Source organism: Carassius auratus, chromosome 10 (genome assembly GCF_003368295.1).
Source record: "Carassius auratus strain Wakin chromosome 10, ASM336829v1, whole genome shotgun sequence".
In the NCBI taxonomy this organism is placed as follows: Eukaryota; Metazoa; Chordata; class Actinopteri; order Cypriniformes; family Cyprinidae; genus Carassius; species Carassius auratus.
Genome location: NC_039252.1, coordinates 17354783 through 17364322, shown reverse-complemented (window position 1 = coordinate 17364322; position 9540 = coordinate 17354783).

Here is a 9540-nt window from a genome sequence, read left to right as displayed (position 1 = left end):
TTTTTAGAATTTGTATTAGTTTCCATCAGGTGTTTTTATTTATTTATTTATTTATTTTTATGTGATATCCCAAAATGTGCATAAAAATTGGTGGATGGAAACAGTAAGACTGCAAACAATCCTCTTACTCGTGTTTGTGTCTTGTTCTAGTATAAATATCTGAATATTCTTGAATCAAGATGCATTTACTGTACAAGTAACAATTTAAAATGATTTTTTTTTTTCAATTATCAAAATGTTGTTAGTTTTGGCTTAAAACGAGCAGAAATATCTGCCAATGGGGGAAGAAAAAGAGTCTTGTTTAGCCTTTGAATTCAGATTCTTTTTCTTACATCATTGGTAAATATTTTTGCATGTTTCAATGAACTGTTTGAAACAAAAAAGGTTGTATTTCAGTAATAATTCAAAATTATCAAAATAAAATTGATAAAATAATGGTTTATATTTGAATATCCTTTAAAATATAATTTATTTCTGTGATGTGCAGCTGTATTTTCAGCATCATTCCTCCAGTCTTCAGTGTCACATGATCTTTATAAATCATGAAAATATGATGATTTATTATTCGAACTATTAATAGTTGTGCTACCAAATATTATTTTGGAATCTGCGATAATTTTTTAAGGATTCTTCGATGTATACATTTTTTTTTAAAGAACAGCATTTATTCAAAATATAAATCTCTTCTAACAATATTAATCTTTGATATCACTTCTTATCAATTTAACACATCCTGAATAAAAGATTCTAAAATCTAATCAAGAATACAATTTCTCATAAAAAAAGAAAGGATAAAAATGTACTGACCCCAAACTATTGACCTGTAGTGAATATTGTTAGAAAATATTTATATTTTAAATAAATGCTCTTCTTTTTAACTTTTTATTCATCAAAGAATCCTGAAAAAAGTATCACAGATTCCAAAATAATATTTATCGGCAAAACTGTTGATAATTCTAATAATAAATCATCATATTATTCTGATTTCTGAAGATCATGTGACACTGAAGACTGGAGGAAAGATGCTGAAAATACAGCTGCACATCACATGAATAAATTACACTTTCATGTATATTAAAATAGAAAAATGTTAATAATATTTCACAATATTACATGTTTTCCAGTATTTTTGATCAAATAAATGTCTTGATGAGTAAAATAAATTCCTGTAAAAAAAAACATTAAAAATCATTCTGATCCCAAACTCTGACCGGTAGTGTGTGTATGTGTGTGTGTTTATATATATATATATAAGCCCACTAACACACTAGGAAAGGCAAGTTTATTTATATTTCATACACAATGGTAATTCAAAGTGCTTTACATAAAATAAAGTAAATTAATCATAAAGAAAAATTATAACAAAAGTAAAACAAGCAATTTTAAAACTTTTATAATGATTAAAAAATTTACTTAATTAAAATGAATTTAAAAACAGTTACAAAATTATTTTACATTAAAAAAAACAGTGAAAATATAGTGCAATCAGTTCGGACATTGCACAGTGCTCATTCAATAAATGCACAGCTAAACAGATGAGTTTTAAGTCTAGATGTAAATGTGACTAGTGTTTTACATCTGATCTCTTCTGGAAGCTGATTCCAACTGCGAGCGGCATAGAAACTAAAAGCAGATTCCCCTTGTTTTGTGTGAACCCTTGGTATTTCTAACTGCATTACTTGAGGATGTGCTAATCGCCTTCCTGATATTGATGATCTTCTCAGAAAAGAAGGATGCAAACTCATTGCATTTGCTGTTGGAGAGCATTTCACTGGGAATCTGTCTTCAGTCTATGTCTCGTAACTTTGAACGCTCCTCTGTGCAGTGCACATCTGAATCAACCGAGGGCGCGAACATGCTCCGAAATGCCGATCTGAATCAACCGAGTCGTGAACATGCTCCGAAGTGCCGATCTGAATCAACCGAGTCGTGAACATGCTCCGAAGTGCCGATCTGAATCAACCGAGTCGTGAACATGCTCCGAAGTGCCGATCTGAATCAACCGAGTCGTGAACATGCTCCGAAGTGCCGATCTGAATCAACCGAGGGCGCGAACATGCTCCGAAGTGCCGATCTGAAATCAACCGAGTCGCGAAAATGCTCCGAAGTGCCGATCTGAATCCATCGAGTCGCGAATAGGCTCCGAAGTGCCGAATCAACCGAGTCGCGAACATGCTCCGAAGTGCCGATCTGAATCCACCGAATCGCGAACAGGCTCCGAAGTGCCGAATCAACCGAGTCGCGAACATGTTCCGAAGTGCCGAATCAACCGAGTCACGAACATGCTCCGAAGTGCCGATCTGAATCAACCGAGTCGTGAACATGCTCCGAAGTGCCGATCTGAATCAACCGAGGGCGCGAACATGCTCCGAAGTGCCGATCTGAATCAACCAAGTCGCGAACAGGCTCCGAAGTGCCGATCTGAATCAACCGAGTCACGAACATGCTCCGAAGTGCCGAATCAACCGAGTCGCGAACAGGCTCCGAAGTGCCGATCTGAATCAACCGAGTCATGAACAGGCTCCTAAGTGCCGAATCAACCGAGTCGCGAACATGCTCCGAAGTGCCGATCTGAATCAACCGAGTCACGAACAGGCTCCGAAGTGCCGAATCAACCGAGTCGCGATCAGGCTCCGAAGTCCCGAGCTGAAAACTTCGACCAAAGAATGTAAAAAATAACTCTATTTCTCTAATAACTCTACAACTCTATGAAAGACTCAGATCACGTATCTAAAAATAAATCGCTATAGACAGTAAAAGAGAAATAATAAGAGGAGTGAAGTTTCCTACTGTTCTGCTGTGTTTGGTCCTCACTCGCGTCTGACGCTCGGCGGCGCGTCTCCGCCCCTCACACGCGCGTTTACAACGCTAATTAATCATCTTTATTAATTATTATACATTTACTTCATTGTCAGCTTCAGGTACTTCATTTATTATTGTTCAATGAACTGTTTGAAACAAAAAAGGTTGTATTTCAGTAATAATTCAAAATTATCAAAATAAAATTCATAAAAAAATGGTTTATATTTTAATATCCTTTACAATATAATTTATTTCTGTGATGTGCAGCTGTATTTTCAGCATCATTCCTCCAGTCTTCAGTGTCACATGATCTTTAGAAATCATGAAAATATGATGATTTATTATTAGAACTATTAATAGTTGTGCTACCAAATATTATTTTGGAATCTGCAATACTTTTTTAAGGATTCTTCGATGTATCATTTTTTTTTAAAAGAACAGCATTCATTCAAAATATAAATCTCTTCTAACAATATTAATCTTTGATATCACTTCTTATCAATTAAACACATCCTGAAAAGATTCTAAAATCTAATAAAGAATATAATTTCTTATGGAAAAAGAAAGGATACAAATTTTCTGACCCCAAACTATTGAACTGTAGTGAATATTGTTAGAAAATATTTATATTTTAAATAAATGTTCTTCTTTTTAACTTTTTATTCATCAAAGAATCCTGAAAAAAGTATCACAGGTTCCAAAATAATATTTATCAGCAAAACTGTTGATAATTCTAATAATAAATCATCATATTATTCTGATTTCTGAAGATCATGTGACACTGAAGACTGGAGGAAAGATGCTAAAAATACAGCTGCACATCACATGAATAAATTACACTTTCATGTATATTAAAATAGAAAAATGTTAATAATATTTCACAATATTACATGTTTTCCAGTATTTTTGATCAAATAAATGTCTTGATGAGTAAAACAAATTCCTGTAAAAAAACATTCAAAATCATTCTGATCCCAAACTCTGACCGGTAGTGTGTGTATGTGTGTGTTTATTTATATATATATATATATATATATATATATATATATATATATATATATATATATATATATATATATATATTTATAAGCCCACTAACACACTAGGCAAGGAAAGTTTATTTATATTTCATTCACAATGGTAATTCAAAGTGGTTTACATAAAAGAAAGTAAAATAATCATAAAGAAAAATTATAACAAAAAGTAAAACAAGCAAATTTTAAAGCTTTTTTAATGATTAAAACGTTTACTTAATTAAAATTAATTTAAAAACAGTTACAAAATTATTTTACATAAAAAAAAAAAATTTGAAAATATAGTGCAATCAGTTCGGACATTGCACAGTGCTCATTCAATAAATGCACAGCTAAACAGATGAGTTTTAAGTCCAGATGTAAATGTGACTAGTGTTTTACATCTGATCTCTTCTGGAAGCGGATTCCAACTGCGAGCGGCATAGAAACTAAAAGCAGATTCCCCTTGTTTTGTGTGAACCCTTGGTATTTCTAACTGCATTACTTGAGGATGTGCTAATCGCCTTCCTGATATTGATGATCTTCTCAGAAAAGAAGGATGCAAACTCATTGCATTTGCTGTCGGAGAGCATTTCACTGGGAATCTGTCTTCAGTCTATGTCTGATCTTTGAACGCTCCTCTGTGCAGTGCAGATCTGAATCAACCGAGTCGCGAACAGGCTCCGAAGTGCCGAATCAACCGAGTCACGAACATGCTCCGAAGTGCCGATCTGAATCAACCGAGGGCGCGAACTTGCTCCAAAGTGCCGATCTGAATCAACCGAGTCGTGAACATGCTCCGAAGTGCCGATCTGAATCAACCGAGGGCACGAACATGCTCCGAAGTGCCGAATCAACCGAGTCGCGAACATGCTCCGAAGTGCCGATCTTAATCAACCGAGGGTGCGAACATGCTCCGAAGTGCCGATATGAAATCAACCGAGTCGCGAACATGCTCCGAAGTGCCGAATCAACCGAGTCGCGAACATGCTCCGAAGTCCCGATCTGAAATCAACCGAGTCGTGATCAGGCTCCGAAGTCCCGATCTGAAAACTTCGACCAAAGAATGTAAAAAATAACTCTATTTCTCTAATAACTCTACAACTCTATGAATGACTCAGATCACGTATCTAAAAATAAATCGCTATAGACAGTAAAAGAGAAATAATAAGAGGAGTGAAGTTTCCTACTGTTCTGCTGTGTTTGGTCCTCACTCGCGTCTGACGCTCCGTGTCGCGTCTCCGCCCCTCACACGGGCGTTTACAGCGCTAATTAATCATCTTTGTTAATTATTATACATTTACTTCATTGTCAGCTTCAGGTACTTCATTTATTATTGTTCAATGAACTGTTTGAAACAAAAAAGGTTGTATTTCAGTAATAATTCAAAATTATCAAAATAAAATTTATAAAATAATGGTTTATATTTTAATATCCTTTAAAATATAATTTATTTCTGTGATGTGCAGCTGTATTTTCAGCATCATTCCTCCAGTCTTCAGTGTCACATGATCTTTAGAAATCATGAAAATATGATGATTTATTATTAGAACTATTAATAGTTGTGCTACCAAATATTATTTTGGAATCTGCGATACTTTTTTAGGATTCTTCGATGCATATTTTTTTTTAAAGAACATCATTTATTCAAAATATAAATCCTTCTAACAATATTAATCTTTGATATCACTTCTTATCAATTTAACACATCCTGAATAAGAGAATCTAAAATCTAATAAAGAATACAATTTCTTATAAAAAAAAGAAAGGATAAAAATTTACTGAACCCAAACTATTGAACTGTAGTGAATATTGTTAGAAAATATTTATTTTAAATAAATGCTCTTCTTTTTAACTTTTTATTCATCAAAGAATCCTGAAAAAAGTATCACAGATTCCTAAATAATATTTATCAGCAAAACTGTTGATAATTCTAATAATAAATCATCATATTATTCAGATTTCTGAAGATCATGTGACACTGAAGACTGGAGGAAAGATGCTGAAAATACAGCTGCACATCACATGAATAAATTACACCTTCATGTATATTAAAATACAAAAATGTTAATAATATTTCACAATATTACATGTTTTCCAGTATTTTTGATCAAATAAATGCTGTCTTGATGAGTAAAATAAATTACTGTAAAAAAACATTAAAAATCATTCCGATCCCAAACTCTGACCGGTAGTGTGTGTATGTGTGTGTGTGTTTATATATATATAAGCCCACTAACACACTAGGCAAGGAAAGTTTATTTATATTTCATACACAATGGTAATTCAAAGTGCTTTACATAAAATAAAGTAAAATAATCATAAAGAAAAATTATAACAAAAATAAAACGAGCAATTTTAAAACTTTTATAATGATTAAAACATTTACTTAATTAAAATTAATTTAAAAACAGTTACAAAATTATTTTACATTAAAAAAAACAGTGAAAATATAGTGCAATCAGTTCGGACATTGCACAGTGCTCATTCAATAAATGCACAGCTAAACAGATGAGTTTTAAGTCCAGATGTAAATGTGACTAGTGTTTTACATCTGATCTCTTCTGGAAGCTGATTCCAACTGCGAGAGGCATAGAAACTAAAAGCAGATTCCCCTTGTTTTGTGTGAACCCTTGGTATTTCTAACTGCATTACTTGAGGATGTGCTAATCGCCTTCCTGATATTGATGATCTTCTCAGAAAAGAAGGATGCAAACTCATTGCATTTGCTGTCGGAGAGCATTTCAATGGGAATCTTACTTTAGTCTATGTCTCGTAACTTTGAACGCTCCTCTGTGCAGTGCAGATCTGAATCAACCAAGGCCGCGAACATGCTCCGAAGTGCCGATCTGAATCAACCGAGAGCGCGAACATGCTCCGAAGTACCGATCTGAATCAACCGAGAGCGCGAACATGCTCCGAAGTGCCGATCTGAATCAACCGTGTCGTGAACATGCTCCGAAGTGCCGATCTGAATCAACCGAGGGCGCGAACATGCTCCGAAGTGCCGATCTGCAATCAACCGAGTCGCGAACATGCTCCGAAGTGCCGATCTGAATCAACCGAGGGTGCGAACATGCTCCGAAGTGCCGATCTTAATCAACCGAGTCGCGAACATGCTCCGAAGTCCCGATCTGAAATCAACCGAGTCGTGATCAGGCTCCGAAGTCCCGATCTGAAAACTTCGACCAAAGAATGTAAAAAATAACTCTATTTCTCTAATAACTCTACAACTCTATGAATGACTCAGATCACGTATCTAAAAATAAATCGCTATAGACAGTAAAAGAGAAATAATAAGAGGAGTGAAGTTTCCTACTGTTCTGCTGTGTTTGGTCCTCACTCGCGTCTGACGCTCCGTGTCGCGTCTCCGCCCCTCACACGGGCGTTTACAGCGCTAATTAATCATCTTTGTTAATTATTATACATTTACTTCATTGTCAGCTTCAGGTACTTCATTTATTATTGTTCAATGAACTGTTTGAAACAAAAAAGGTTGTATTTCAGTAATAATTCAAATTATCCAAATAAAATTTATAAAATAATGGTTTATATTTTAATATCCTTTAAAATATAATTTATTTCTGTGATGTGCAGCTGTATTTTCAGCATCATTCCTCCAGTCTTCAGTGTCACATGATCTTTAGAAATCATGAAAATATGATGATTTATTATTAGAACTATTAATAGTTGTGCTACCAAATATTATTTTGGAATCTGCGATACTTTTTTAGGATTCTTCGATGCATATTTTTTTTTAAAGAACATCATTTATTCAAAATATAAATCCTTCTAACAATATTAATCTTTGATATCACTTCTTATCAATTTAACACATCCTGAATAAGAGAATCTAAAATCTAATAAAGAATACAATTTCTTATAAAAAAAAAGAAAGGATAAAAATTTACTGAACCCAAACTATTGAACTGTAGTGAATATTGTTAGAAAATATTTATATTTTAAATAAATGCTCTTCTTTTTAACTTTTTATTCATTAAAGAATCCTGAAAAAAGTATCACAGATTCCTAAATAATATTTATCAGCAAAACTGTTGATAATTCTAATAATAAATCATCATATTATTCAGATTTCTGAAGATCATGTGACACTGAAGACTGGAGAAAAGATGCTGAAAATACAGCTGCACATCACATGAATAAATTACACCTTCATGTATATTAAAATACAAAAATGTTAATAATATTTCACAATATTACATGTTTTCCAGTATTTTTGATCAAATAAATGCTGTCTTGATGAGTAAAATAAATTCCTGTAAAAAAACATTAAAAATCATTCTGATCCCAAACTCTGACCGGTAGTGTGTGTATGTGTGTGTGTGTTTATATATATAAGCCCACTAACACACTAGGCAAGGAAAGTTTATTTATATTTCATACACAATGGTAATTCAAAGTGCTTTACATAAAATAAAGTAAAATAATCATAAAGAAAAATTATAACAAAAATAAAACGAGCAATTTTAAAACTTTTATAATGATTAAAACATTTACTTAATTAAAATTAATTTAAAAACAGTTACAAAATTATTTTACATTAAAAAAAACAGTGAAAATATAGTGCAATCAGTTCGGACATTGCACAGTGCTCATTCAATAAATGCACAGCTAAACAGATGAGTTTTAAGTCCAGATGTAAATGTGACTAGTGTTTTACATCTGATCTCTTCTGGAAGCTGATTCCAACTGCGAGAGGCATAGAAACTAAAAGCAGATTCCCCTTGTTTTGTGTGAACCCTTGGTATTTCTAACTGCATTACTTGAGGATGTGCTAATCGCCTTCCTGATATTGATGATCTTCTCAGAAAAGAAGGATGCAAACTCATTGCATTTGCTGTCGGAGAGCATTTCACTGGGAATCTGTCTTCAGTCTATGTCTGATCTTTGAACGCTCCTCTGTGCAGTGCAGATCTGAATCAACCGAGTCGCGAACATGCTCCGAAGTACCGATCTGAATCAACCGAGAGCGCGAACATGCTCCGAAGTGCCGATCTGAATCAACCGTGTCGTGAACATGCTCCGAAGTGCCGATCTGAATCAACCGAGGGCGCGAACATGCTCCGAAGTGCCGATCTGCAATCAACCGAGTCGCGAACATGCTCCGAAGTGCCGATCTGAATCAACCGAGGGTGCGAACATGCTCCGAAGTGCCGAATCAACCGAGTCGCGAACATGCTCCGAAGTCCCGATCTGAAATCAACCGAGTCGCGATCAGGCTCCGAAGTCCCGATCTGAAAACTTCGACCAAAGAATGTAAAAAATAACTCTATTTCTCTAATAACTCTACAACTCTATGAATGACTCAGATCACGTATCTAAAAATAAATCGCTATAGACAGTAAAAGAGAAATAATAAGAGGAGTGAAGTTTCCTACTGTTCTGCTGTGTTTGGTCCTCACTCGCGTCTGACGCTCCGTGTCGCGTCTCCGCCCCTCAGACGGGCGTTTACAGCGCTAATTAATCATCTTTGTTAATTATTATACATTTACTTCATTGTCAGCTTCAGGTACTTCATTTATTATTGTTCAATGAACTGTTTGAAACAAAATGTTGTATTTCAGTAATAATTCAAAATTATCAAAATAAAATTCATAAAAATAATGGTTTATATTTTAATATCCTTTAAAATATAATTTATTTCTGTGATGTGCAGCTGTATTTTCAGCATCATTCCAACAGTCTTCAGTGTCACATGATCTTT